General features: G+C 40.1%; 1 long non-coding RNA gene across 1 annotated transcript in view; it reads left to right on the forward strand.

Annotated features, from left to right (window-relative positions):
* LOC123370971 overlaps nucleotides 1-11,339 on the forward strand; it is a 250,808-nt gene extending 239,469 nt beyond the window's left edge. Inside the window, exon 3 of the long non-coding RNA XR_006579668.1 lies at nucleotides 11,204-11,339. This is a non-coding gene — a long non-coding RNA (uncharacterized LOC123370971). The remainder of the gene's footprint in view (nucleotides 1-11,203) is intronic.
* The last annotated feature ends 645 nt before the right edge of the window (nucleotides 11,340-11,984 follow it).

An 11,984-nucleotide genomic window follows, 5' to 3' on the forward strand; every position in this document is an offset into this window, starting at 1 on the left:
GGATGTGAAGTCAGGGTCAAAGACAAAATAATCTTTAGAACGCAGGCTTTTTTTCTTTTTATATGAATGATATCTGCCATGAGACACATCTGTTTTTGAAACATGCTTCAATGCACCCAATACATCAGACATAAAGTGAAGATATCAAATAACAGGGGAAAATAAGTAGGGCTGTGAAAACTATGGCGTGAAGGAAAATGGTGTGTTTTGGTGTGTGTTTGTTTTTTACTTCATGTTTCTGAAATATTTACGTTCACATAACATGTTTTAGAGAGATTGTGTGTTTGGTTTTTTGAGGGGGCGGAATAGCAACACTGGACTCTGATTTCAGTTTGTGAATGAAATATATTTTAAAAATGTTTTTTTCCAGGTTTATTTTTAAAGGAAGAAGAAAATCAGTATCTTTTTCTTGTTGAGGAGAAATCACAGCTACCTTAGAGAAAAACCCTATAAATATGGATTTCTAGATGTTTCTTTGGACTTACCTTCTGCATAACTGAGAAGATATAAAAGAAAAGGTGATTATCCATATTTGAAAAGCAATGTGATTTTATTCCCTGATTTATAAACTAATTTAAAATTGGGTTGTTCTACACCAGGGATCGGCAACCTTTGGCATGCGGCCTGGTTCCAGGTCAATGGGGGCTGTAGGAAGCGGTGCGGGCTGAGGAATGTGCTGGCTGCCGCTTTCCGCAGCCCCCATTGGCCTGGAACGGCGAACCGCAGCCAGTGGGAGCTGCAATTGGCCGAAACTGTGAACACTGCAGGTAAACAAACTGTACCGGCCCACCAGCAGATTTCCCTGACGGGCCCCATTACTCAGTTCCATGCATTCCATTATGCAGATCATTAGAGCAGCAGTGCAATATTTGCTACACATTAGAACACAAATTCAATTCAATTCTGTAGGTTAAAAAAAATCATATTCCATAGCTCACTTCATCCAGGCTTTGGATGCAACAGAGCTGGAATGAAATGTATTCAGATCAGAAAAATGTGTTGATGCTCTCCCTGCCAGAGATCAACCCAGAAAGCCAAAGAAGAGCAATGATTGAGACCAAAGAAAGGACATGATAAGTAAAAGAATGTTTATCCAGAGATAAAAGGGAATTAGCGAAAAGAGGTACCAACTCCTATATAGTAGAGGGTCCTTATGGCACAGAAGATACAGCCTTGAGTACTGAAGAGTCATAAAGGGCTATATTGTGACTTTTTAAGCCATGACCCATGTTAGAAAAGGTTTGGAGATACAGGGGGCCTCTTTGGAGAAATTATGACTTGTCTGATGCTGCCACAATTCTTTCTGGGATGTGCCATGCTGCAGTGACAGCCTCCACCTGGTAAAAACTGCATGCATTTTGTAATCAGCCTGATTCTTCTGCACCCTTTCCCTGCTTTCAGTAGGGACTCAGAGATGCATTAGCAGGGAGCATATTTTGTTATCCCCAAGAGGAGTGTGACCAGTATTTTTGTAGAGGTTCAAGGGGTGAAGAAAAATGCCCTGTCTATCCTCTCCAAATCTTTATGCATACATAAATGGTGCACCCAATCTCTCTCACAGAAGTTAGTCATAGAGTACAAGGCCAGAAGGGAACACTAGATTATTTAGTATGACCTCCTGTATATCTCAGGCCACCATCAACACCCAGCCCTAAACTGGTCTTTTTCTGTTCAAAGCTTGTAACATTTTAGTTTTTGATTAAAAAATTTTAAATGGACTCCCACTTTCTCTCTCTAAATGTAGTCACCTTTTTTTTCGCACTAAGAAAGGCGAAGGAAGGGGAAATTTTAAAAAACAGTAATAAGAAAAAAAAATGTGGCATTGGGGAATATCCACCTTTTCTTGCTGATACTACTGCCACCCATTAGAAAATACATCTGCGTGGTTTAGATTCTGTCAGCTTTTAACGTTCTTTAAATGAGAGAAACATCTGGGAATCATGGGTGGCTATCGCTAATGCCCCTTAAGACTGGACTTTCTGGAGCCTTAGCCTCTCAGTATATCTCGGTGACGATGAGGAAGTGTTCCCTGCCTCATATCCTGCATTTCCTGTTCTGGACCCATGGTTTCTTACAGGAAGGGATTTCTATCCCCAAACCATGGGGGTACCTGGGACTCCTTTCTGTTGTTAATATGGGTGGATGGAATTTTTCACATTTCAAATTTTAATTGTTTTTTGTTAACATTCTGAATTTAGGCAAAAAAAGAAAAAAATTCTGAAAATGTTTGTGGTTCCTGGGCACTCCCATGTTTTCCAGTCAGCTCTACTCCTTATACACCTTAGAGAGTGGCCCCTGGTGTCCCAGCACAGCTCATAGGTGGGTGTGTTTGAATGTTTTAGGCCTGTAGATCTGCATACTGGTGTATCAGTAGGCAACTTGCCTCTCGTTGCATCAATGAAGGGTACCACAGAGCAGAGTTTGATGCAGGGGAGTACTTTTCTGTGGAACAGAACCTCAGTGGTTCCAGGGTTTGCAGTTTGTCCTTCTCCTTTTGAGCCCTATGTTCAGCATTTTATCTCGTGGTTTAATTTTCAAATATAATAATAATTTTCTTTTTGATTTTCCCCAGCCCTGTGCCTGTGCTAAGGCAGGCTTTCTCAAACAGGGGTCATCGCTTGTGTAGGGAAAGCCCCTGGCGGGCCGGGCCAGTTCGTTTACCTGCCCCGTCTGCAGGTCCAGCCGACTGCGGCTCCCAGTGGCCGCGGATCACTGCTCTGGGCCAATGGGATCTGCTGGAAGGAGCTCACTATATCTATCTTAACAAATAGAAATTAAGAGGTGACTTGGTTACAGTCTGTAAGTACTTACATGGGGAACAAATATTTAATCATGGACTATTCACTCTATAAGAGAAAGGTATACCATGATCCAATGGCTGGAAGTTGCAGCTAGACAAAATTAGACTGAAAATAGGGCATACAATTTTAATGGTGAAAGTAATTAACCATTGGGACAATTTACCAATGGTTGTGGCGGATTTTCTGTCACTGAGAATTTTTAAACCAAGATTGGATGTTTTTCTAGAAGATATGCGCTAGGAATTATGTTGGGGAAATTCTGTGGCCTGTGTTATACAGGATGTTAGAACAGATTATCACAATATTTCCTTCTGGCCTATGAATCTATAAACCAGATTGTGATATCTCTCTCCATGGATGTGCAAATTTACAATGTCAATGGCCTTCAACCTGACCCAAAAGAGAGAGAGGGTAAGTCAGCTTCTATGGCTCTCCATTAAGAGTGCTGGAAGGGTTGTGAATCAGTGACAGCTGTGATAGTTTTAGGGGTGTGGATACTTGTCCATTAGGAATTAGACCAAAATGAACAGTCTTCTTTCATATAGACCACAATTAAGAACAGCCAACAGATGGCAGTAACTATTGCTTATTACCAACCTGGGCTGGATTTGAACCAGTATCCTGGAGGTGAAATATTCTCTATAATTTAACAATCCTTGAGCTATGAAGTCTTTCAGTACTCTGCCATTCAATATCTCATTTTTCCCCATCCTCTGCTAACATTCTCTTGGGTTTTTAAGATTCTGATAACCATACTGCACTGTAGAATTTATATTAAAATTCCCATTTACAAGGCATTTTAATACCTCTGTTGACACCTGTTTTCAAAGGTGCTCTTTAGCAAACAGTAAAAACTAATTTGAACAGTAAGTGCTGCCATTCATAACTAGTGGCAAGCTGCATATTCACCAGGAAAGGATAATTTACAGTATTTGTACATAGAACAGGGGCATTAGCGTCCCATGACAGCTTGGATTTAATTTCTCTTTGAAATTCAGGTTATGTATTAGAGATAAAGAATTCATTGATAACTATCAGGCCTCTTCTAGGCCATTCTCAGTCTGAATTGCACTTTGAATGTAAGTTGTAATACCACTACCACATTTTAATTGTAACTGGAGTCTCTACATCCACCACGGACAAGGCTGTATTTGTCTAAGAACAAGATGTGAAACACTATGACATATTTTCTTATCAGTGTTCTTTTAGATTTTTGTGGAAATTCAACAAAATGCTTGGCCTGAAGGAAATGTTAACCTGGTCCAAACATAGAAGAGAAAACCTATGTCTGTAGGGAACAATTTTCCCTTGCTTCATGCAAATGGCACTCTTTTTAACAAATAAAGCCAAGAGGACTAGAGATATGGGAACTAGATGGCTGAGACACATAAACACCTGAATTCTGTCCTCTACTTTCATGACACAAATTCTATTCTTAGCACATGTTGTTTACATCTCATGCCTAGGAAACCTACAGATACATTTTGCAACATACATAATTCTACCCATAAAATTAGCTATTACGCAAAGTTTTAATATTAATATAAGGAAATTTTTTATTTTAATTTCCCATACATTCCTAGCACTGTGGGCTCTAATCCTGATAACACTTACACAAGTGCTATCTGTGCACTTCTGTGCAAAGGCTTCTGTGTTTGTAGCATTGCAGCCTGTGTCACAAATTATGCCTGATGTTTAAAAGTGGACTCTCTAAGGGCTTGATCTACAGAGTGCAGCATACACTAAGCAGAAGCCCTCAGTTTGTAGTTGAATGTGCTCAGCACATCCAGGAGTTGCTTGGTGCCCTGCAGGATCGACAACTAAATCTAGATTTTCTGGTGATATAATTTATTTAACAATAAATAATAAAATCTCTTATCTGATATTCTAGCCCTGATGCTTGATTCTATTTTCTGGTATCCACCTCTTGCTTAACAGGTTTAACATTTGCCATTCATGGCACAGTATGGTTTTGTTTTCATTCTGAAAAAAGCAACAAGCTGCTGAAATCTACAGAAACATATATACTTAACATATAAGTGTTCTGTTTAGTTCAGAGATGGGCAAACTTTTCAGCCTGAAGGCCGCATTGGGTTTTGGAAATTGAATGAAGGGCCGGTTAGGGGATGGGGTCTTGGCCTGGCCCCCCCACCCTATCTGCCCCCCGCTCCAGGGACTCCTGCCCCATCCAACCCCCCGTTCCCTGACGGACCCCTGGGACTCCTGCTTCATCCAACCCCCCCTGCTCCCTGTCCCCGACTGCCCCCAGAACCCCTGCCCGTGACTGCCCCCCGATGCTCCATCCAACCCCCACTCCTTCCTAATTCCCCCCCCCCCGGACTGCTAGCCCATCCACCACCCTGTTCCCCACTCTGTGACTGCCCCAACCCCTATCCACACCCCTGCCCACCTCCCCGAACTCCCCCTACCCTCTGTCCAACACCCCCCCGCTCTCTGCCCCCTTACCGTGCTGCCTGGAGCACCACGCCGCCCGCCTGGCATTACAGCTGCTGCCCCAGGAGCTCCCAGCCCCACCGCCTGGAGCCGGCGGCAGGACAAGCTGAGGCTGCAGGAGAGGAGGAACAGTGGGGGAGGGGCCAGGGGAGAGCCTCCCGGGCCAGGAGCTCAGGGGCCGGGCATGAGTGGCTGTAGCTTGCCCACCTCTGGTTTAGGTAGTATGGAAACCAGAATTATAAACAGAGTGCAATCAAACTGTAAAATAGGATCTAACGATTTAAAGAAAATATATAGAATTTGTGTTTCAGAAAGGTAAATATTCTTAAGGGCCAGAACAAGACAAAAAGTTTTGTGGGGCAGAAGTTTCAAAGTGGATCACTATGCAAATACTTAAATCCTATTTACATACAACAATATTAAATAGTTTATATATTTCTACCGTATGGTATCCCTGTTATAATTGGGAAGTAAGCAAAATATTTTCTTGCCTGCTTCCTCAGGTCTAGACAGTGTCTTTAGCAGTGGTGCAAGTTGATTTTAACTCTTTCTGGTATGGTACTGACCCCTCGACCCCGCCTCCCCCTCTCAAAAAATGTTCTGTGACTAGAGCCCTGCACGGATAGAAATTTATACCTGTGGATGCAGATATCCGCAGATAGAAATTGATATCTGCTGAACCCCAGGGCTCTCCTGGGTACCGCAGTGGCGAAAGGAGCAGAATGTGGGAGCGGCACTCCCAGGAGCCAGTGCCACGTGCTGGCAGCTCCTCCGGCACAGCTGTACTACCGCCAGCCCTTCCACCCAGCTGAGTCTCCTATTTGGGGTCTGTAAAACCCCGCTGGAGGACAGGGCTGGGGGCAGTACAGCTGCATCAGAGGAGCTGCTGGTGTGGGGTACTGGTTCCTGGGTGTGGCGCCCTCACGTTCTGTTCCTTTTACTGCCGCAGTACCCGGGAGAGCCTTGTGGTTCCGTGGATATTGATTTCTATCCACGAATATCCACATCTGCAGGTATAAATTTGTATCCGCACAGGGTTCTGCAATTAATTCTTGGAAATGTGTCTTTCCAGTACAGCATGCTATCAATAAATGTCTTAATGATATGGCATACTTAACCGTACTGACTTAATTGCACCACTGGTCTTTAGGCACATCCCTGAGTATGGGGTGACATGCTGCTGCACAATCCCAAGAGGTTAACCAAAAATTGTGCCCTAAAGACACCTCTTACAGAGCTCTCTTTTTTCTACTGGGTGGTAGTGTGATGTACCAGCCCTTTATGAAATATAGTATACTCCTTACCTTAGGCCCAAGTCCTGCTTCAGTTAACAGTGCTCCATGGACTTCCTCCAAACTTGATTTTAAATGTCCAGTACCTTGTTTTTATATTATCCTTCTAGTCAAAATGTGGGATTTATAAAGGTTGGTCATGTAAGCCTATGGAAATATTGTTTTTGTAAGAAAAAAATTCACATAACAGGAGGAATATAACTAACCTCTGAGGACATCATACAAATCTGATGGTGACATGTGGGAAGATTGAGTCCTTACTCTGGCAAAATTCCCATTGACTTCAGTAGGGGTAGAAATATCTACTAACTTTATCAGTGCAAATTAGACCTGGATAAGGATTACAGAACTTGGCTTTTCATGAGGAATACCACTGAACTTGTATCTTCAGAAAAGCATTGTGCCCCCTAGTCACACAAACATGATTCTGTGCATAAATGTACTCAGGTTCCTATGAAACATCTAGACTTGTATAGACTTGTTTAAATGTAATTCTTATAATGGTAATTTGGATCAAAGTATAAGGTGATGTGCTTCTCTTTGGTATTTTTATTCAGACCCCAGTTCAACGAAATACTTAAGCACATGCATAATTCCTATTGAAGTCAACTTCCATTGAAGTTCCCATCAAAGTTAAAAATGAGATAAAGTATATTGCTGATTGGGCCCTGAGTAATTTTCTGTCACAATATGATTTGAACGTTTAACAAAGTCACTAAATGTGTTTCCTTTCATTGTTTTTGTTTGTTTGTTTTGTTTTGTTTTATTGGGGTTGGGGGAAGAGTTTGTTTTGTTTTTTAAACTGGATTTCTTCCATTCTCCTTTTGGGGGAGATAAACAAGATTTTCTTGCCAGGGATTTTCTGATAAAATCTATTTTCTATTTTTAGATCTTTTCCCCCATACATTTTTCATGGATTCTAGGACAGGAAGGGACCTCAAGAGGTCATTGAGTCCAGTCCCCTGCCCTCATGGCAGGTCCAAATACTGTCTAGACCATCCCTGATAGACATTTATCTAACCTACTCTTAAATATCACCAGAGATGGAGATTGCACAACCTCCCTAGGCAATTTATTCCAGTGTTTAACCACCCTGACAGTTAGGAACTTTTCCCTAATGTCCAACCTAAACCTCCCTTACTGCAGTTTAAGCCATTGCTTCTTGTTCTATCCTTAGGGGCTAAGATGAACAAGTTTTCTCCCACCTCCTTATGATACCCTTTTAGATACCTGAAAACTGCTATCATGTCCCCTTTCAGTCTCCTCTTTTTCAAACTAAACAAACCCAATTTTTTCAGCCTTCCTTCGTAGGTCATGTTCTCTAGACCTTTAATCATTCTTGTTGCTCTTCTCTGGACCCTCTCCAATTTCTCCACATCTTTCTTGAAGTGCGGACATCTTTCTTGAATTGTTTTGTTTCTGAAGCTAGATGCAGAGCATGCCTAGCACTAATTGTGCCTGCGTCTGGCTTGGAAGCTGAAATATCAAGTGTTACTATTTCATGATCTTTGAGACACCCTCCTTCCCATCTCAAAAAACAAGAATGTGAGCTGCCTTAATGTTGTTTATAAACTAGCAGAACCAAATATTAAAAGTGCCAAGCAATGAATTGTTTAATTAGTGGCACTCTGAGCACAGAGTAAGAAAGAGAACATCATGTACAGTAATTAATTATTTTTTTCCTTTGGTTAAAGGACTCATCTTTTAAACATGTTTTTGTTAGGCTTTATCTGATTAGCATGTTTTGTTTGTTTATTTTGGAAAATGGACTTTAGCGGCACTAACTAAATCCCTAATTGGATATTTGTTTGCCTAAAAAAGCATGATATGATCTGGCACAATTCAGTATGATGATGATGATGATGATTTAATGAATTTATAAGATGTCTATCACTGTAATATGTGTGCACTGGTAATATCATTAAAATGTCAATGCTGGAGAAAGTCTCGAGGTAATAGTTGATACTGCAGGTAACACTGTGGTATTAAAACATTGCCTACATTTAGTCACAAAGACATTATCAGGATTGGTCTATGCACAAACATGCAAAGTTAAAACAGTGCCAACTTCTGTGTGGAGACTTAAGTTGGTTTAGTGGTATAGTTTTATGTAAAACTAATAAATATCTCAGCAAAGTCAACTAAGATCTAAACTGGGGGAAATGATCATCTGATAACAATTCTTTAGAAATGACCAACTGTGAATAACTTAACTCTAGTTTTATTTTAATCAGCACTTCATATATTTCAAATTTAAATTATTCTAGATACATATATTAATAAATATAATAGATGAGTTTTCACATATGTGAAATATGGGATTTTATGTAGCTTTAATGTAGAGATCCAAATGCAAAATCTAGCCCTAGAAATGTCACATGGATTTGTATCACACACTAATAAACTGGAAGACTTTGTGTCCATAATCCAATCCATATATCCTTTTTTTTCTTTATCTGTAATGCAATATGGACAATATATTTCATTTAACAAATAACCAAAGTATAATCCAAATAAAGTACAGTTTTCTTTCTTTTATTTAACTGTTTTGTAACACCGTGTATAGGAGAAAATACAACTTGTGCTTAGAGATGCAAATGCATCGAAAATATACATCAAAATGTATATTTTGATGTGTTATTTTTCTTAAGAGTAGTCATGGCTATGTAGCTGTAGCATATTTCCCTACGAGAAAATGCAAAGCTGTCTGACAGAAATTGCTGCAACCCATTCTGCTTCCCTATTTGGAATTTAACTGTAGTTTACCCTTGCCAACATGTCCTCCTCCTTCTTAATCCTTGAGGTTCTCCCCTTCTCTATGCCTGCCCCTAGCTCTCTGTGACAGACCTTTGTCCAAGAATGAAATCTTGAGTGGTGGTAAAAGCTCCAGACCCCTGTTATCCTTCACTAGCTCTCTTTGATGACGAGGAGACTTGCTGTCTTAGGGGCAGTCTTCATAAAATTACTCTGCAAATCAAATATTTGTTTTAAAAACAAGATTAATAAAAATAAAGAGAAAAAATGGTAGTAGAACCAGAGACTTGATTTGCAGAACTTACCTATATTGAAACTTCTCACGAGTTAAACTGAATAAGACACTCTAAACTTAATTACAGAAACGAAGAAAAGAAAATATTTCATCACTGAAATCAATCCATTCTTGACATCAAGAAGAGCTCTGTGTAAGCTTGGAAGCTTGTCTCTCTCACAAACAGAAGTTGGTCCAATAAAATATATTCTCTCACTGACTTTGTCTCTCTCATATTGTCATGACATCCAGAGACACCTTCTCCCGTCTGCATCTAAATAATCTGCAATGTGTTTTTCAGGTCTCATGGCCCTTTGATGTTTAAGGGTTTTCTAGAGTTTGCTTTTATACCAGACACGCCCATTTCTATGTCCCAACTTTTCCCCGAGTAGTCCTTTGAAGCGAGTAATGCACAATAGATGTTTGTATACCTTTGTATTCTCCTATCCTGGGGAAAATGGTTGCCAGAGATGCTAATTCACCCCCTCCCCGTTCAAACATTTAGCATTTTATTCAGGCAGGTAGCTTCTGATCATCTTGATGATCTACAATACACATTACTTTGGGCACAGAAAATAAGTTTACATACATCAATAAATTTGTATGTTTCTGTAACTTTGCTCAACATTACATATTGCTTGAATGGATACCACACAAAACTCTTGGTAAAAGCAGGTCTATCAGAATTTTAAATGATGTGGCATTACTGTTTGCAATGTTGTTGCAGCTGTGTTGGTCCCAGGATATTAGAGAGACAAAGTGAGTGAGTAATATCTTTTATCTGTGTAACCTCAGAAGCTTGTCTCTTTCACTAACAGAAGTTGTTCCAATATAAGATATTATCTCACCCACTTTCTCTCTCTAATTTGGCATTATTAAACTATGTGACACTTTGGGTATACTGTTTAACTTAAATTCATTGTTTTTAAAGCCAATAAGATACCCTTGTGATCTTCTAGTCTGATATCCACATGATACAAGCCATACAATTCTGCCCAGTGATTCTTATTTCTAGCCAAATAACTTGTGGTTGAACTAAACATAACTTCAAAACAAAACAAAGCAAATCTGAAGTGAAATCCTGGCCCCATTGAAGTCAATGGGGCCAGGATTTCATCCCAGTCTTGATTAAAGAGTTCAAGCGATGAAAAATATATTGCATCATTTGGTAATCTCATTCAATGTTAATTATCCTCTTGGCAAATTTTCATCTTACTTCCAGTTTTCATTGAGCTGATTTCAACTTCAAGCCATTGTATTTGTTATCCTTTTGTCTGCTAGATTTAAGAGCTGTCTACTATCAGTTCTAAAGTTGATGATCCATAATAGAGTAATACAGTGTGCTAGCTTATCCATTGTGACGTTGATCTTTCTGCACCCCCCAGCATCTTCCACAATTCTGAGATATCTAGGTAACTCCCCCCACACTCCAGTTCACAGAGGCTATAGAAGATTTCTTACTAATGATCTCCTTTCTGCTAACAACATCTCCCACAATTCTACCCAGCCTGGATCGCATTTTGCCTAAGAGTCAGATATTTGATTTTTGTTGGATCATTATAATGCAGGGCATATGCCAATTACACATAGTTGTTCTGTTCCCATTGAAGTTACTAATGTCTTTCTAGGAGTTCTACACAGATTTGGAATGCAAGCTGGCTGCAAGCAGGAGCAAGGAGGCGCAACCGGCACATGTAGCGCTAGAACTTCGGACTGCCTAAGTGAGCTGTAGTGTGGAGAGGTGGAGGCTGGATGTCTCAGAAGTGTGGGAGACTCTACTAGCAGAATGGAGATAACTGGTAAGAAATCTTCCATTCTGCAGACAAATGATTGTGTTTTAGAAAATGCAAATGCTAGTTGCTGAGATTGACAAAGCTGATGAGAGACAGCAGATTAGATATCAACGTAGAGTCCTGTGTTAAGGAAATAAAGCAAATTGAATATATGGGGACACTTGTGTGTATATATATATATGGAGAGAGATGTATGGGTTGACAACATATGGGGCAAAAATAGTGGAGACATATTTTTATTTAAGGTGTAAATAGGTAATAGTGCAAAAGGAAGAAGCCTTTAGATATGTAATAGCCATAGAGTAACTATTGTTTGTGGGCGGTAGGGGAAACCAAGGATATGCATCTGAAGAAGTGGGTTTTTACCCACAAAAGCTTATGCCCAAATAAATCTGTTAGTCTTTAAGGTGCCACCAGACTCATTGTTGTTTTAGTGGATAGACTAGCACGGCTACCCCTCTGATACAAGGATGTGGTATAAGTCTTGCTGTCCTAATAAAAGGTCACCCCTTTTTTATCACCTTTTAATTCAAGAACACCGATCAGGGTTTGAGGCAATTTTTAACTTTTGTACTGAATTTAACACACATCATTAGAGTTCAAGATGTCTGCCAGT

Source organism: Mauremys mutica, chromosome 5 (assembly GCF_020497125.1).
Source record: "Mauremys mutica isolate MM-2020 ecotype Southern chromosome 5, ASM2049712v1, whole genome shotgun sequence".
Lineage (NCBI taxonomy): Eukaryota > Metazoa > Chordata > Testudines > Geoemydidae > Mauremys > Mauremys mutica.